The sequence below is a fragment of the Mchenga conophoros genome, linkage group LG4, assembly GCF_057382185.1.
Source record: "Mchenga conophoros isolate Kocher_MC1m ecotype Shallow Benthic linkage group LG4, M_conophoros_male_GT1.1, whole genome shotgun sequence".
NCBI lineage: Eukaryota > Metazoa > Chordata > Actinopteri > Cichliformes > Cichlidae > Mchenga > Mchenga conophoros.
Genome location: NC_140529.1, coordinates 20,054,588 through 20,071,851, shown reverse-complemented (window position 1 = coordinate 20,071,851; position 17,264 = coordinate 20,054,588).

Below are 17,264 nucleotides of genomic sequence, written 5' to 3'. Positions count from 1 at the left end.
CTGCATCATCTGTGGGGACCCGAAACACAAGAGAAAGCTCTACATCTGCAGGCGGTTTAGAACCAACACAAAGTTACAGGAGAAAAAAGATGCAGTGCGGCAACTTGGAGCCTGCAAGAGGTGCCTCGAGATCCACGACGAACCCTGCAGAAAGATGACTTACCTGTGTGGAAATCCAGAGTGCAAAGACCAGCATCATTACCTTCTTTGTCCCTTGCCACGACCCTTATCACAAAGGCCCAAGTCTGGTCCGGCGAGAGCTGAGGGGAGGAGGTATACAGAGGTTCAAGAAGAGTTCATCTCTAAACTATCGCCAGAGCTAGTGCAGGAGTGTCGGAGAGCTTTCTGCAACGTCTCATCACGAGCCTTCAACTCCATGGCAGCAGAGAGAGGTCTACTGGAGGGGACTGGTCTAAAAGAGTACCCTGTGATCCTGATGCTCCTTGACGTCATCGCCAATGATGGGCAGAGAATTGGGACATTAATTGATCTAGCATCTGACACAAACTACATAACCCATAAAGCTGCAAGTAAGCTCAACCTTCGCAGTGAAGACGTCATGCTCGTCATCCAGGGTATCGGAGGTATGAAGGTGTCTGTGGCAACCAAGCGCTACCTTCTCAAGATCCGTGTCAACACCTCAAGAGGAACTTTAAAGCCTCACCAGTTAGTCTGCTATGGTCTTGACAAGATTGCTGAAGTGGAAAGACATGTTCCACCTCAGAAGCTACAAAAGATCTTCCCTGACATCCCTCTCCAAGACCTCATCAGACCCAGAGAGATCCAGCTTCTAATCAGCCATAAAGAAGGCCAGCTGGTGCCCCAAAAGATCCGTTCCATCGGTGACCTGGTTCTCTGGGACGGTCCACTTGGCAAAACAATCGGGGGCACGCATCCAGACCTCTTTGAGGAAGTCACTTTGATGGCCCACACCTCCAAAACTCACTTCGCAAGATCAATGAGAGCTGCTGCATTCAAGTACCAAGAGTTCACTAAAGACCTAGCTTCCTGTCAGCACCCTGATCACCCTGAGACTCTATCCACCACAGCTACCAGCAGCAGAGACTTTCTGAAGTGGTGGAGGTGGGAAAGCATCGGAGCCGCTTGCCAGCCGAGATGTGGAGGGTGTCGTTGTGGGAGCTGCCAGCCAGGGGGTAAAGAAATGACGCTTGCAGAAGAGAGGGAGATGGAGATCGTGAGGAATGGCCTGACTTACTCAACTGGAGATGCCCACAACAGTGAACCGCATTGGCATGCTAAATACCCATGGGTAGAAGATCCAGCAACCTTGCCAAATAACAGGAAAGCAGTAGAAGCAACATTCATCAGAACCGAGATGAAGCTATCTAAAGAACCTGAATGGAAGAAGGCCTATGCTGCACAAGTTCATGAGATGGTAAACCGCAGAGCTGCAGTGAAGCTGTCCAAAGAAGTCCTGCAGAGTTGGACTGGGCCAGTATGGTATATTAGCCACCTCATCGCGCCAAATCCACACTCTGTCTCTACCCCAGTGAGGTTGGTGTGGAACAGCAGCCAGAAGTACAGAGGCCTCAGCCTGAATGACATCCTCATCAAAGGTCCTGATGTCCTGAATCCGATAAGAGCTGTCCTGCTGAGGTTCCGAGCTGGTGTCTACGCCGCCCTTGGTGACGTCCGCAAGATGTACAACTCCGTCTGGCTGGAAGATCGAGAAGTCCACTTGCACAGATTCTTGTGGCGTGACACAGAAGATGCAGACATAGAAGACTATGCCATAACAAGAGTCAACATTGGAGACAAACCTGCTGGTTGCATAGCCCAAGTCGCCATGAGAGAAACCGCAAACCTACCTTCATTCAGTCACTTCACAGAGGAGAAACGTGTGCTGGAAGAAGATGCTTATGTCGATGACATCCTGACATCACACAATGACCTCGACCATTTGAGACGCCTAACAGCCAACATCGAGCACATCCTGAGAGCTGGAGGATTCTACATGAAGCCTTGGGTCTACTCCAGTCAAAGTGGGAGGGAGGAGTCAAAGAAAGAGTTGCCTCGATCAGAGCCAAAGACTATGATCCTGCCAAACCAGCTGATGGAAGATGACAACAAAGCCCTTGGCCTTGGCTACACCATCAATGATGACAAGCTTCATGTCATGGTCGCAGTGAACTTCTCAAAGAAAAGGAGGAAAATGCGCCTTGGTCAAGACCTGCTCAGAGAAGAAGTCAGAGAGCAAACACCTGATCCATTCACCAGGCGAGAACTGCTAAGCCAAGTCTCCGGCCTATACGACCCACTTGGTCTAGTGACTCCCGTCAAACAAAAGGGTGCCATCCTGGTAAGGAGAGCTCAGCGGCCTGCTGATCCCCTGGCCGTGACTTTTATGTGGCTACGTCTCCTTAACATATTAAAAAAATATATTAAGTAAAACCACATTATCTTATTTTTTATTTGTTCTTTTTTTATTTATAACTTTATAACTCTTTCACTGGTGCCGCATAATAAAATTGTCACGGTTTGCGGGGGCAAGCCGTGTGGAATATATATAGGACCAAAAGGCGGCAGCTCTGGTGCAGGTGAGTGTTTATTAACAACAAAATGCAAACAACAAAGGCGCTAGGAACATGAAACTGAAACCTAAACTGGGTAAACTAACAACACAAACCAGAACCGAAGATGCAGGGAGATCCGGAGAACTATACACGGAGAGACGCAGGGAGACCGAGGGGAAACAACACAGACGAACCAGCAATTACTAAGACAGAAAATACAACTTAAATACACTCAGAGAACACAGGGAGATTACACACAGGTGGGAAACACAGCTGGGAGTGATTAACATAACGAGACTAGGGAGGCAAACTGAAAACACTCACATAAGACACAGACCTTCACAATAAAACAGGAACTTACACATGAAAGGACACAAACTAAGAACGCGGACTAGATACAGGAACACACGGGCAGAACAGAGTAAACACTAACCAGAGGAAGAACAGAACCAAAATCGCGAAGAGAAAACACAAAACGCTGGGTCAAAAGGACCCAGGATCATGACAGTAATACACTCAGACATGGCCGTGTCACTGTTTAAGATTCCTTTTTAACTGTATTTTAGATATAAGATCTTGGATGGCAGAAAACTTTTTACAGCTTAACCAGGACAAAACTAAAGTTTTAATCATCGGTCCTGAGGCTCAGAGAGAGAAACTCTTCGCCCTTCGCTACAAGTGAAAAACCTTGTAGCGAATCTTCTTACGCTATTTATATTTATATTGTATCCCATTCTTATTTATTTTATCTTTTTATCATGTATATATTCTCATTGGGTCATATCTCCAGTGTTTCCTCGGAGGGGGCTCTCTGCACCGGGGCTGTGATCGACCGTGGCTGCTGGGGCTCTGTCGGTATTCTCAGCCTGGCTGGGGGGCTTCTTTGCCTCCCTCCTGCTGTGTGCCAGCCTGGTGGCCCGGTGCAGACAGCTCCCTGTGATAGTGATTTCCTCACCTGGCTCATGTGTGCCGAGCCCAATTTTACTCTTTAAGTGTGTGTGTGGGGGGGGGAAGGGGGGGGGTTATGTATCCATGATCGTTTATGTTAATGAGAGTGTGGGGAGTGAGTTGAAGGGTGGGGTGGGCTGCTTTTAACCATGTAAAGCACTTTGTGCTACATTTCTGTATGAAAAGTGCTTTATAAATAAAGATTGATTGATTAAAAATGCACTTTTCCTTTCTTTGACCCAAACTCTGTGACCTGGCTCTGTGGCACAATAATAAACAGCTGAATCCTCAGTCGTCAAGCTGTTCATCTGCAGATACACCTGCTTTCTGCTGTTGTCTCTGGAGATGATGAAGCGGCCTCTGACTAACTGAGAGTAGTAGATTTCATTACTATCATAGCGGATCCAAGCAACCCACTCTGGTACTTTTCCAGCAGCCTGTCTGATCCAAGCACCATTAATATCACTGCTGAACCCTGAGTATGTACAGGTCAGTCTGTGTGATTCTCCAGGCCTTTTAATCACTGATTCAGACTCAGTCAGTGTTTGACCCTCAGTACCTACAGACAAAAACATAATTAGCTTCTTTATATCAAACATATCTTAATGTTTGCAGAAGAAATGTGCTGTCCTTACCAGCCCAGTAAACTGACATAAGAAAAACAAAGGTAAACTAAGGACACTTCATTGTATTAGTCATGTCTCTCTGCTCAGTCTACAGTCATGAAAATCTCCCATGTAGTGCCTTTCTTATATTTGGCAACACATGCGTAAAAATCTGAATTTGCATAAACTCCTCCTTAAAGAAAAACTTCGTCTCATATAAAGATCTGCACACGACTTATATTAAAATATTTAAGCAAATATTATATATTAATAAATATTAATTTTCTCTCAAAATTTAGTCACCAATTGATTTATGATACATGGGCAAAAAACTCCATATATATTCATTATTAAATGTGTGCTCCATTATGTAATACAGTCATTAATCACAGGAATATTATGACTCTTTATTGTTAAAGCTACTTTTGATTGAAGTTCTGATAAGGTGGATTCACAACAACATCAGCTGTTGCTTAAAAACAGGAACCAGATCAGTAACATTTTATGAGGCATCCAAAACTCCATAAAACAAAACTAAACTCCAATAAAACTAATCCTCTGCATGGTGAATGATGGACATATCAAAAATGGTTTATCGTTTAAAAACATTTTTTTTAAAAACACCACATACTGAATATCGAACGATGGGTGTTTGCCAAAAGACAAGCAAAAACAAGAATATATACTGAAGACAAAGCAAACCCTTCTCTTGATTTAGTATCACAGTGTCACTCTGACTCTTGAGGACAACAATAAACATCAGAATCCTCTGATGTTGTCTGCAGATTCAGCTGCTTTCTGCTGTTTTCTAATATTTCTGTCTACCATGCTCTCTATCAAGCATAGCGACTCCTTAAAGCCATTTCATACACCCTTAAATCATTATTGGTCTCCTCCTCTGGTGGCTTCATATTACAAATGTGTTCATGCACTGAGAGATTTTTGTTCAGCTCTGCTGATGCTTTGTGTTAAGTTTGACTTTTTGGCTCAGTAATACACAGCAGTGTCTTCAGGCTGCATATTCTGTCCTTTAGAGTCACTGTCTTGCTTGACGTCTCTAAATCAATGCTGAACTTGCTCTTTAGTGAATCTTTATAGTGAGAGTCCCCAGTGTATTTCATCCCAATCCACTCCAGTCCTTTCCCTGCAGGCTGTCTGATCCAAGCTGTGTAGTAGCCACTTAGAGAATAAGAGACCTGACAGGTGATGGTCAGACGCTGACCTGGCTGCACAATCACAGAGGGTGGCTGTGTCAGCTGTTCACACTTCACACCTGCAGAGAAAACATGTTGAATGTAGTTCAATTAAAAAATAATAATAATAGCTGTCGGTGTTTCTGTTCAGTGAGACTCACAAGATCCAGCAGCAGCAGAGCTACAGAGAACATGTTGATACTGAAGCTAATATCTTCTCTTCTTCGGAAACCTCCTGCAGTATATCAGGTCTTTATATTAGCCTGGGAGGAAGTTTACTTTGCATACAGATAAACACTGACAAAATAAAAAGAAATATAGATTAAAGAGTCAGCCATGGGTACAGATTGAATTTTTGTGAGGCATAATAATAATAATAATTTTAGAGTGCAATAACGTCTCCCATTCAGGAAAAAATACCACTGTTACACAAAGTGAAAAGCTTGAAAACTTAAAAATGTACAGAATGCATTTGTTCTTTGCTTTTTAGTTTTAAAGGAAATAATATTTTTCAAATATTAAAATTAGTGCTGTCAATATTAATGTCCTTAAAATGATGTTAAGCCTAGTTTTGTGTAAACTCCAAATAAGTCCAATGGGTTTGTTATTTGTTGCACTAAAATGTTCGATGATCCCACTGTTTTAGCCTAATGTACAAAATAATGTTGACGAAGGTTACTCAGAGTTTAAAGGTCAAGCCGGTCAAATAACCTTTTATGTTTCTTCCCTATTTTCCCTATTCCCTAAGAAAAACTGCTCTTTATGTTGAAATTTTTATTATTATTATTATTATTATTATTATTTAAAGACAATACCATTTTTGAAAATGTACTTAAAGTACTTAAAATAGCACTTTATTTTTATGTCTGCCCAATTTTGGCCAGGGATATTATGTTTGTTTTGCCTTTTTTCCCAGAAATTAAAAGAGCTGGAGTTTATAATATTCATGTCCATCTCTATTATTTGATTCTGTCATCCACTAAATCCCTTTTAAATTAAATAAACATTTGCGCTTTGGGGCAAATTCTCTTGTGCGATTAAATGTGATTCTAAGCTTCTAATTAATTAGATTCATTTTTTTAAATCAAGTCCCACCCCTAGTATTTATTAGAGATGGCACGATACCACTTTTTTATGTCCGATACCGATACCGATATCATAAATTTGGATATCTGCCGATACCGATATGAATCAGATATAGTGATTTTTAATCAACAAAACTGTTTTTTAAATATCTTGCTGCATTTTGTATAAGTTCATACTCAAGTTTAAAACAACAACTACACTAAAGCTATTCTGTTATACCTGTATGCAAAAAAAAAAATTTCATAGTTCAGCAATACTGATCAATCTAATAAACTTAAACCTGCACCATCCTCCCTATTCTGGTATTTTAAAGAGTACTTAGCATAAATATTAAGCAATCTAACTAATAGGGTTCCAACTCCCAGCAACAAAAATAAATAAATAAAAAATAGGGAACCACCCCTCACACTCCACCTCATGATGCTTAATCGACGTAATCAACCTTAATTTGATGCAGTGTGAAAAAAATGCACAGAAATCAATTATTTTTCAAGAAATATTAAATAGATTCAACATCTTTCTTCAACAAAATTGCAGACTGCACAGATGGTACCTTCCCAAAGGAAAAAGTACTATAGCTTACTAGGGTATATATATTAGACTTAATAGTTACTATATACAGTAATTGACTTCTATTCATTTTACATCAAATTAAAACTTTGGGTGTCAGATAATTATTTATTAAAAGCTAGACATTTTAAATGAGAATAAGAAAGAAAAGTATGTCTTTGTGCCCCCTTTTCCCTGTTAATGCCCTATCGGCCCCCCTGGCTAAACTTTGCTAGATCCGCCCCTGCACAGTTACCAGCGTCAGCTACGTAGAAAAAGATCCTCGAGTAGAAAGTAATATTAAATACATTCTAACAACAGCTGATCAAGCTTAAACGTGCTGCTGTTGTTCAGCCGCTGGTTTCCTCTTTCTGGTGCAAAGTGGGCCAAAAGCAAACTAGAGACACGGACTCGAGACAGAAAAGCCGATCAGCTGATCATTAAGCAGTTTCATGATTGAAGTAGCAGCAGGAGAGGCAGTCGCTTGTTAAGCTTAACGCAGGAATGCTTTACAAACATTCAGAGATGGACTTACACACTTGCTTTACTTCTCTCGGGATAACTTTGTCGGAGATGAAATGCCGGGTTGCTAGCGAAGCTCCACATGCTATCCAGACCACCGACAGGTCCCGCATGCCACAGCTGCTCTATCACGTGATGCATACTGCTCCGACGTGCTAACGTTCTGAGGTGAGTTACGGCGTGTTGCAAGTTTTGTGAGGTGCTTTCGTGATATTTAATGGATCGGATTACATTTTTTATTTTTCTCCGATATCCGATCCAGTAATTTAGGTCAGTATCGGACCGATACCGATACGTAATATCGGATCGGTCCATCTCTAGTATTTATATGTGCTAACAGTGTGTTCTTGTGAACTGCAGTCCACAGTGGAAGTCGCTCTCAAAGGACGAACAGAGCAAATATTTTGATAAGGCCGAAACAAAACAACAGAAAGAAGCGTCACGCCAATGAAAACTCAGAGTGGTCCACTAAAGAAAACTATGTATGTCCAAAGTGCCAACATGCAGTTCATACATGTGCCAATCGCTGCATTAAAGGATGAAACGGTCACTGCAGAGAGTTTGTATCACCTCATGAAAATTCTAGTGTGTTTATATTTATGCTTTTTTTTTTTTTTAGGGCAAAAAGAGGAAGAGAACCTGAGACAGAGCCATGTTCTTCTTCTTCATTTGTAAAGCAGTAACATCATCAGCCACAGCCAAATGTTTTCAGCCTGCCTCACCAGCAATCACTCTGTGCACCTACCCAGGCTCAGCAGCCCTCCTCTCAACATGCATATCACGATCTACAACTGAATCACACCAGCCCTACTTCTCCATCCACATCCTCGTCCTTGGCCTCGTCTTCAGCACCCATTCAGCTCCAGACCATATAGGATCTTGCTGTCACTCCTGGAAGAATTTGACCCTGTCACTTACAAACAGTCTCAGCAACTCTCCTCTCCATGTGCAGACCACGGTCGTCAACTAAATCTTACCAGCCCTGCTGTTGATTCTGCTCCATCCACTTTTCGGCCTCCAAAGTTAAATTCTTTGAAGACTGAAAAGAGACGTGGTCACTTTTTGACGACCCCTTCACACCACAGCCCGATCAGAACTGCTCTCCTCATTCATATATGTGCACTACTCAGGCACTAAATGTAGTCTTGCTTCTATGGATAATTCCTGTCTGGTACTGAGTGTGATGACTCAGTGGTTTTGTTTTGATTAATATTGTCTTATGTTTCAGTTTAATTCTTGTTAAGATTTTCTAGTTCTAAGGTTTTGGTTCCCATGCTCCCCCTGTTCAGTGTCTAGTCTGTCTCTCTGTGCCTGTCCTCTTTTCTAGTCCACCCTGTCGCTTGTGCCCTCTGTTACCATGTCAGTTATGTCGTGGTGCTAAGTTCATGTCTCGGGGTCTGTGTCTTTTTGTACGCTTTGTATTTCCTGTCTTACTTTGATAGTCTCGTGTGCTTAGGCAGTGTGTATAGTTTCACTTAACTCATCTTGTCCTGCCTAAGTAGTCCCAGTTATGTTTCCCTTCTGTCTCCCATTTCTGATTGCTCCGCTGTGTATTTTAGTTCTCTGTCTCCTGCTTGGTGTCGCGTCATACCATCATACCCGGCTGTGTGTTCTGTCTGCCTGTTAAACCTTGTTATGATTCCCAGTCTAGTTAGTTTTCTGTTCCTTTTGCTGTGCAGCAAATAAAGCTGAGTTCTGAGTTTAATGTAGTCTTCTTGAGTCTTGCACTTGGGTCCTACATTCAAGGATTCAAGGAGTTTTATTGTCATTCGAATCACATGTTTACATTAGGTGGAACGAAATTACGTACACACGATCCCGGAGTGAAAAGAAACAGAATTTAAAAAGTAATAAATAAATAGTTTTTGTTTTTTTGCTTTTTTAAGAACAAAACAGAATAACAAGTACTAAAATAATACAATAAATAGAGTGCAACAATCGGAGTACCAGTATGGAGTATGGATATAGAGTGTAGGTATAAATATAGGTATAAATACTTTAGCATCAAAAGGGCATGATGACCAGCATTGATAAAGTGATGGTGTCAGTAAGTGTCAGTAGTGATTAAAGGTGCTACAATATCAGTTCCTGTCCATTATGCAGGAGGACACATCTGAATTCTTGTAGAGAGGCAGTGAGACAGGTGAAACAGTGGTGGAAAATCCAGCGTCAGTCTGCAAACTGCTGATAGGTTGAATGGTGGCTTGGTAACAGCTATAGACAGAAGGAAACAACCTAAGTTCACAATCAAAAATTCACAAGGAGTATGAGGCCTGGTACCAGCATGTTAGCTAATGGACTTGCGAAAGAAAGATAGACTGCAGCCTGGTTGATTACTGCAGATGAGAGACAGTTGAGTGGAAGAGGCCAGAGCTCTGCCCTTGGGTCGATCCAGGAGAAACACAACAGGCAGAGAAAAAGCAGCAGCCGCTCACCCGGACCATGACAGCAGAGCCATCAGCTTCAAGACTTCTCTTTTGTGAGCCAGTCCCCAGACTGGATTTGGGATTGACATGCTCTCTGATTTTTAGATTATTTGCATTTTTTAAAGATTACTGTTGCATTTAATTCTAACTTTAATCTTTGGTTCTCTTCCACAGCATGACTTCATCCAGTCTTCCTCCTCTCTCACCCAGCCTGTCACACCAGATGGCCGCCCCTTCCAGAGCCTGGTTCTGCCAGAGGTTTCTTCCTGTTAAAAAGGAGTTTTTTCCTTCCCACTGTCGCCAAAGGGGCTTGCTCATAGGGGGTCATCTGATTGTTGGGTTTAAGGGTTTTTTTGTTTTCTCTTTATTGTTGTTGGGTCTTTACCTACAATTGAATTTAATTAAATTGAACTGAATCAAATTAAACAGTGTTATTCCGATTATTTTGGCCTCTCCACTTGATGTGAGTCAATAAATAAAAAAAATAAACAAAGGATGATTCTGTCAGTTTGTACAACAGGATGAGAGAGTAGAGAAGAACAAAATTATATTTAGTGTTCAATGAATGTTATACAGCTTATTTTATTGATAGTTGTTCCTTGTACTGATCCTAACAAAACAGTTACTTTTAACACTGCAAAATTTATTTTGCTCTTTTGTTTTCTTTTCACATTCATTATATGCCACACATCTGTCAGTGTTCACTAAGTGTCAGTGAAAACCTAGATGGGGGGGGGGGGGGGGGGGGGGGGGGGAGAGAGCCCTGTCAGCCCTGTCAGCCCTGTGCTGAGAGGGACATGTTCATCCATCTGTTTTGTTCTAATAAACTTCTAATAAATTTTAGGAAGACCTTCTGTAAATCTGTTCAGTTTTATTCATATAGCACCACTTAACAAATAATTCATGTCGCAATGCATGTTATGTTGTAAGGTAAAGACCCCACAGTGTTAATCTAGGACAAATGTTTGAATTATTAACGAAGTGAAGTCAATAATCAAAGGTGAGTTTTTGGCTATGACTGACTACATATGTATACTGTGTCATGACTGGACATACATGGATGTAAACCACAACTTAACTGCTCGCCTGAGGCAAAACAGCCACAGCCGTCATTCTAACCTAAAGGTACAAATATTGATAAATGTGCAAATATTGTTAAATATTCTGTTTGTCAGGCATCCTGTTTGAAGAAAACACTTTGAACCTACTTGAATGTATATGAACACATTTATAAGAGTACAAACACATTTCAAGGAAAATAAAAATGCTCAAATTTTAAAGATTGTAAGTTATTTTGTTCATGTATTAGCCTGTTTAGTCATTTTATGACAAGATGGATGCTGTAATTATATTTTTGTACAGTTTTTGACTTGAAGAGAGTAAAAGGAATTAGTTAGAGTGAAAAGAATTGCCTGGTAATATAAACAGAATCCGTATCGGAAAATATCTGTTAAATACACGGAAAATATACGGTGAATTAACTGAATTTTCCATTTTAGGTGAAGGAAATGTCTGTAAGTAGTACAGAAAATATACTGTAAATCTACAGAAATGTAATAATATCAGAATCCTCAGTCGTCAAGCTGTTCATCTGCAGATACACCTGCTTTCTGTTGTTGTCTCTGGAGATGGTAAATCTGCCTCTGAATGACTGAGAGTAGTGGATATAGCTGCAGCCACCACTGATATAAGTGATCCATCCCAGTCCTTCTCCAGCAGCCTGTCTGAGCCAAACATAATGATCATCACCACTGACCCCTGAGTATGTACAGGTCAGTCTGTGGGAGTCTCCAGGCCTTCTAACCACTGGTTCAGACTCAGTCAGCGTTTGACCCTCAGAACCTGTACAGAGATGCTAAAGGCTCATTAATCCAAGCATTTCTCCTCAGAATTTTGTACTTTGTTTTTTTCCCTATGTTTAACAAAGTGTATGTCGTTACCAGTCAATTGAAAAAACAGAAACAATCTTCTGTAATTAAAACATTTATCTTTTATTTTTGAAAGAAAAATCTGTTCTTATTTGGCTTGTAAATTAACAAGAAAAGAAAAACAACCATAAACTCATGAGAATTTATCATCAAAGCTATTTTTCTGCCAGTCTTCAGTGGTGCAGCTCAATCTTGTCGTGCCCGTTTTTATGTTCTGCAGCACATATTCAAAGATGGAAACAGCCTGAGTTTGCATCAGCTTCTCCTCATCATCAATCAGTTTATCAAAAGAAATGTTCAAGCTAACCAAACAATCAGATATACAAGTAATATGTATGTTCATTCATGTTTTATTCAGCAGGGTTTGATCACTCATTAGTAATACGAAGATCATTATTTTAGTTTTTCCTGATTTTACCCCAAAGTAAAATTTAAAAAAATGTTTTCGTTTATTTACAATAATATTTTTTTCCTAGAAGTTTAACTCACAACCACAGTAGATCCGACAACATTCATCAGTACAAATTAGTGCAGTTGGGTTTTCTGAGCATCCCAGTTGTCGTTCCTTCACGTCTTTCCTTGACCTCATGACATCAGCCACTGAAAAAACAAAATGATACTTTTGTGACAGGTTGACCTCCACCTTTCTATTATCTCTACAGATGGTGAACCACTCTTTAGATAACTGAAAAAGTATAGTCTAAATAATGATGAAATGTGTTTGTGTTTACTGTATTTGCCAGTATATAATAATTAATATACAAATATATATTATTTCATTATATCTTATTTAACAAACATCAGTGTGCTCATGTAAAAACTACTGGACATTTGTTTTGTTTTTTTTATTTAAATCTAAAATCTTGACTACATATCTTGATTATGTATTCTTCTGAAATTATCCATAAAAGTTTACATACATTTTTTCATATTATTTTATTATTATCAGAAAATACTTTTAAACTGTTTTTTCAAAATATGCTTTTACATGTTGTAGTATCACAAGTGTTTTTGTGTCAGTGAGCTGATCATCATATTTTTGATCATCTACTGCCCCCTGTAGGTTCCTGTGAAACTGTATAGCTGAAGGTTTTTGTAAAGCCTCTCTCATTACTTACACCACTGTGTGTGTTTGGCACAGTAATACACAGCAGAGTCCTCTGGCTTAAACTGGACAGTCTCAGATGCACCATGCTGTTGCTGTTGTCTCTGGTGATTTCTATACGTCCTTCCACACTGCTTGCATACACTGTTTTACTTGCATCAGACCAAATAACTCCAAGCCATTCTAAAGCTTTTCCTGCAGGTTGTCTGATCCAGTGCATTCCATAGCCACCAAAATTGAAACCAGTTCCTCTACAGCAGGGGTCGGCAACCCTAGGCACACGTGCCACAGTTGGCATGCGAAGGGTTAACTGATGGCACGGCCATAGCTGGACTGGCCATCGGGCATACCGGGCATTTGCTCGGTGGCCCGATGATTTTTTTTTTTTTTTTTTTTGTCATGGTATAAACAATGAAAGGTGTCGGATTGGCCAGATGCTGGCCGGTGTGTAAAAATAACTCAGTTGTTTGGTGGTGGCATCGCGGAGCATCCACAGATTCAGTAAAATTAACAAGTGGAGGAGGCCAGCAGGTGGATGAGACAAAGGGGAGGCGGCCGCCGAGTGTCAGGTGAACTGAACTTCAGGTAAGAAGTTATGACCTGCAGTCTATCTGGGTCAGATATAAACCAAGTTTAGGTGGAGTTTATTTTCGTTGTGCTGACTTTTTACAGTCAGTTACAATAACTCGTACTGCGTACTAGCTAGCATGGCAGAGTTTCTATACAGCTGGGTGAGTGCTTGATGTTACTGATGTTGAACTTTATTTAATTCATAAGGTTAGTTAGTAGAGTTGCCAACCGTCCCATAAAAAGACGGAATCCTCCCGCATTCAGAGAAATTATTACACGTTTCGTGTTGAGCTGAGAGGGGACGCAGTTTGTCCCGGACTTCAGCTAGAATGAAAAAGACACAAAGGTGGAGTTATTCTTTGTCTTTGCTGCACAGCTGCCTCTTCTTCTCTCATTCTCTACCCTCCCTCTCCTGTTGCTACTTTAATCATGAGACTGATCAATGATCAGCTGATCGGCTTTTCTCTCTTGTTTGTTTATCGCCCACTTTGCGCCAGAAAGAGGAAACCGCCGGATGTCGCGCTAAACAACAGCAGCACGTTTAAGCTTGATCAGCTGTTGTTAGAATTTATTTAATATTAATTTCTAGTATCAGCTGATGTTTGCTGGAGCCACAGCTGCAAAAAAGCTGCTGGTCATGATATCGGTTTGTATATCGGTTTGTATATCGAGGCGATCGTGGCTCAAGAGTTGGAAGTTTGCCTTGTAATCGGAAGGTTGCCGGTTCGAGCCCCGGCTTGGACAGTCTCAGTCGTTGTGTCCTTGGGCAAGACACTTCACCCGTTGCCTACTGGTGGTGGTCAGAGGGCCCGGTGGCGCCAGTGTCCGGCAGCCTCGCCTCTGTCAGTGCGCCCCAGGGTGGCTGTGGCTACAATGTAGCTTGCCATCACCAGTGTGTGAATGGGTGGATGACTGGATATGTAAAGCGCTTTGGGGTCCTTAGGGACTAGTAAAGCACTATATAAATACAGGCCATTTACCATTTACCATATCTGGAGAGCGGGAAACATGAAGATGAAACCAGGAGATGTCCTTACTGAATCATCAGAGCTGAACAGGTGATGGAGAAACAGGTTTACCCTTTAGGTGACATGAATGAGTTGAAGGGAAGTTATGAACTGTTTCTGAGAGACAAATAACACCAGGATCCTTTTCTAAGTAGCTGACAGCTGGTAACTGTGCAGGGGTGGATCTAGCAAAGTTTTGCCAGGGGGGCAGGTAGGGCATTAACAGGGAGAGGGGGGCACAAAGAAGTAATTTCTTATTTTCATTTAAAATGTCTGGCTGTTATTAAATAATTATCTGAAGCTTACAACCAAAGTTTTTATCTGATGTAAAATGTATAGAAATCATACATATACCAACAAGACAGTGTACATCACTGTCACAACAGCGTTTGTTTTCATTCAAAGGCTTTATGGCTTTAATACCTGGTGGGCCGGTCTTTAGTCAAAATGCCCGGGCTGGGTTTTTTTTCCCAGTCCAGCCCTGGACACGACACGCAGTGAATTAATCTGAGAAGGTGCATCAAAAAATAAATGGCCGCGCCAGCGGTGCACATCGCAAATCAGCTCCCATAGACACATTAGTTGTGCCGCTTCTTAATGACAGTATCTAGCTAACAAACCCAAGTACCAGATTCAACTTGTAATTGGCTAAAAGTAACTTAGCCTACTGGTAAGAGGGACGTCGTTAGCGTTCCACATTCCGACACTTCAAAAGCTTCAGGAGCTTTCTGCTCAGCACAGCATCAGCACCACAGAAATACAAGGATACATCCGTAGACTCAAGACACAATGCATTTTTGGAACTTTCAGGCGTATGGACCAATGTTTTATTTTCTGATCAAACCAGAAAACTTTAATGAGCAGCTGGATTTGTCTCACATTGAGTGGCTGAGTTAATGCCAGTTAATGCAACATCGAAGCAGCTGGAATCCACAGCTTTGCGTGTTCATGGAGCTGCATTTTCACCTACTGGACATCACTACCTGACAAGTTTAACTGTCTTCAGAACATTGCAGAGGCCTTATTGACAGTATTTGGCTCTACATATCTGTGTGAGCAGATTTTCTCTCACATGAGTCCTCAGGTAGCCGTCTGAATGCTGGACACTCGGAGACCCGTGTCTCTCAGTGGGAGACCAGAGATCATATTAACATGTGTGTCTCTGTATTAACAGACATGCCATATTGGCTTAGTTTATTTTTCTTATCATTCTTGTGAGGAGACCATAAATAGCATTTGTATTTTCTGTTGTATAGTTCATTTGTGTTTCTTGTTATGGATAAAAAGTGTCTTTTTTTATTTCAAAATAGCTGATAACTATTCGCTGATAGCTGCCAACATCTGCGAACAAATATAATTCTATAAAGTGGTTCTATATAGTGTGTAACTGTTAATATAGAGCGTTATTAAATTTATTGCTAATGCAATCATATGGCACACTGACTTCTGAGGAAATTTTAAATGGCACTCGCCATCAGAAAGGTTGCCTACCCCTGCTCTACAGGAAAGACTGAGGGCTTCCTGAGGATTTTTCAACACTGGAATAGAGGGAATGGACTCCATAGCCTGACCATTCAGACCTGCCAAAAAACATGAAAATTATAAATAAAAAAAGATCAATTTCCACATTCTGTATTGTATATTCTAGTGACTTACAAGGCAGACAGAGCACTGCCAGCAGAGCAGACAAACTGAGCAACATCTTGAAAGAGAAGGTGTGAAGCTTTGAGAGCCAGTCATTAAAAGAACCTGAGTGTACCATGTGAATTTCAATAGGGAGGGGCTCAACTATCTGGGTCACTTAAAATTCAAATGCATCTCAAAATAAAAACATTGCATTTAATTCACTCTTTTACTTCTGCATTAGTTTTTCTTCCAAACATGGACTCACTTGTTGATGGGAATAGTTTTTTAGCATTAAAAGACATCGTACTCACTCTTGCCCAGAGATGCATGTTTCTGATCTCATCTGAATCTCATCCTACCAACCTACTGACTATTTTTGGTTGTATTAATTATTGTCTCTTTAACATTTTCATTTCTGTCTTGACTTTTTACTCACCCCACCTGATCACAACAGATTGATGCCCTCCGTGAGCCTGGGTGTCCTGGAGGTTTCATTCAACTAAAGGAAGTTTGACTCTCTCCCTACTGTACTTTCAGTCAACTTAGATTTCTCTTGAAAACATTATTTGGTATTTATTTTACAACATGAAGTGCACAGAAAATAATTTATTTTATTTTTATTCACAAGACATATGATGGCTCTTGCAACAAAAGGGTTTTTTCATGATCAATATTTTATTGTATTGTAATATTTTTTAATTAAATTTATTTCTCCTTTTTCTTCTAGTTTGGCCACTCTCCTCTTTGGCCCTACCTTTCAGTGGGTTGCTCTGGCTCCAGGGCTCTATGCTTCAGATTTGACTTTCCCAATCTGCAGTGCTCTTTTTATAATGTTCATCACCTCTTGGTTTCTCTTTTTCATCCTTTCCAGTTATTACAGATAATGGCACCTCTTGAATCAGGCTTTCCAAGAGGTCCTTTTTCTTTTTTTTCTCCAGTGTCATGGTTTTTCTTTGTAATATTGTTAGGACTTTACCTTACAATATAAAGTATGATTAGATTATATTTGCTTTAAAGTAATAATGTATGAATAAAAATGGATTTAATGGAATGTCAAAGAAATTAGAATAAAAGATTTCATGCTAACGATTGATAACTCATGAATTATTTCAATCTATTTTGTAGACAATTAAATTAACTATTTAAATCATTACAACTGGAATTA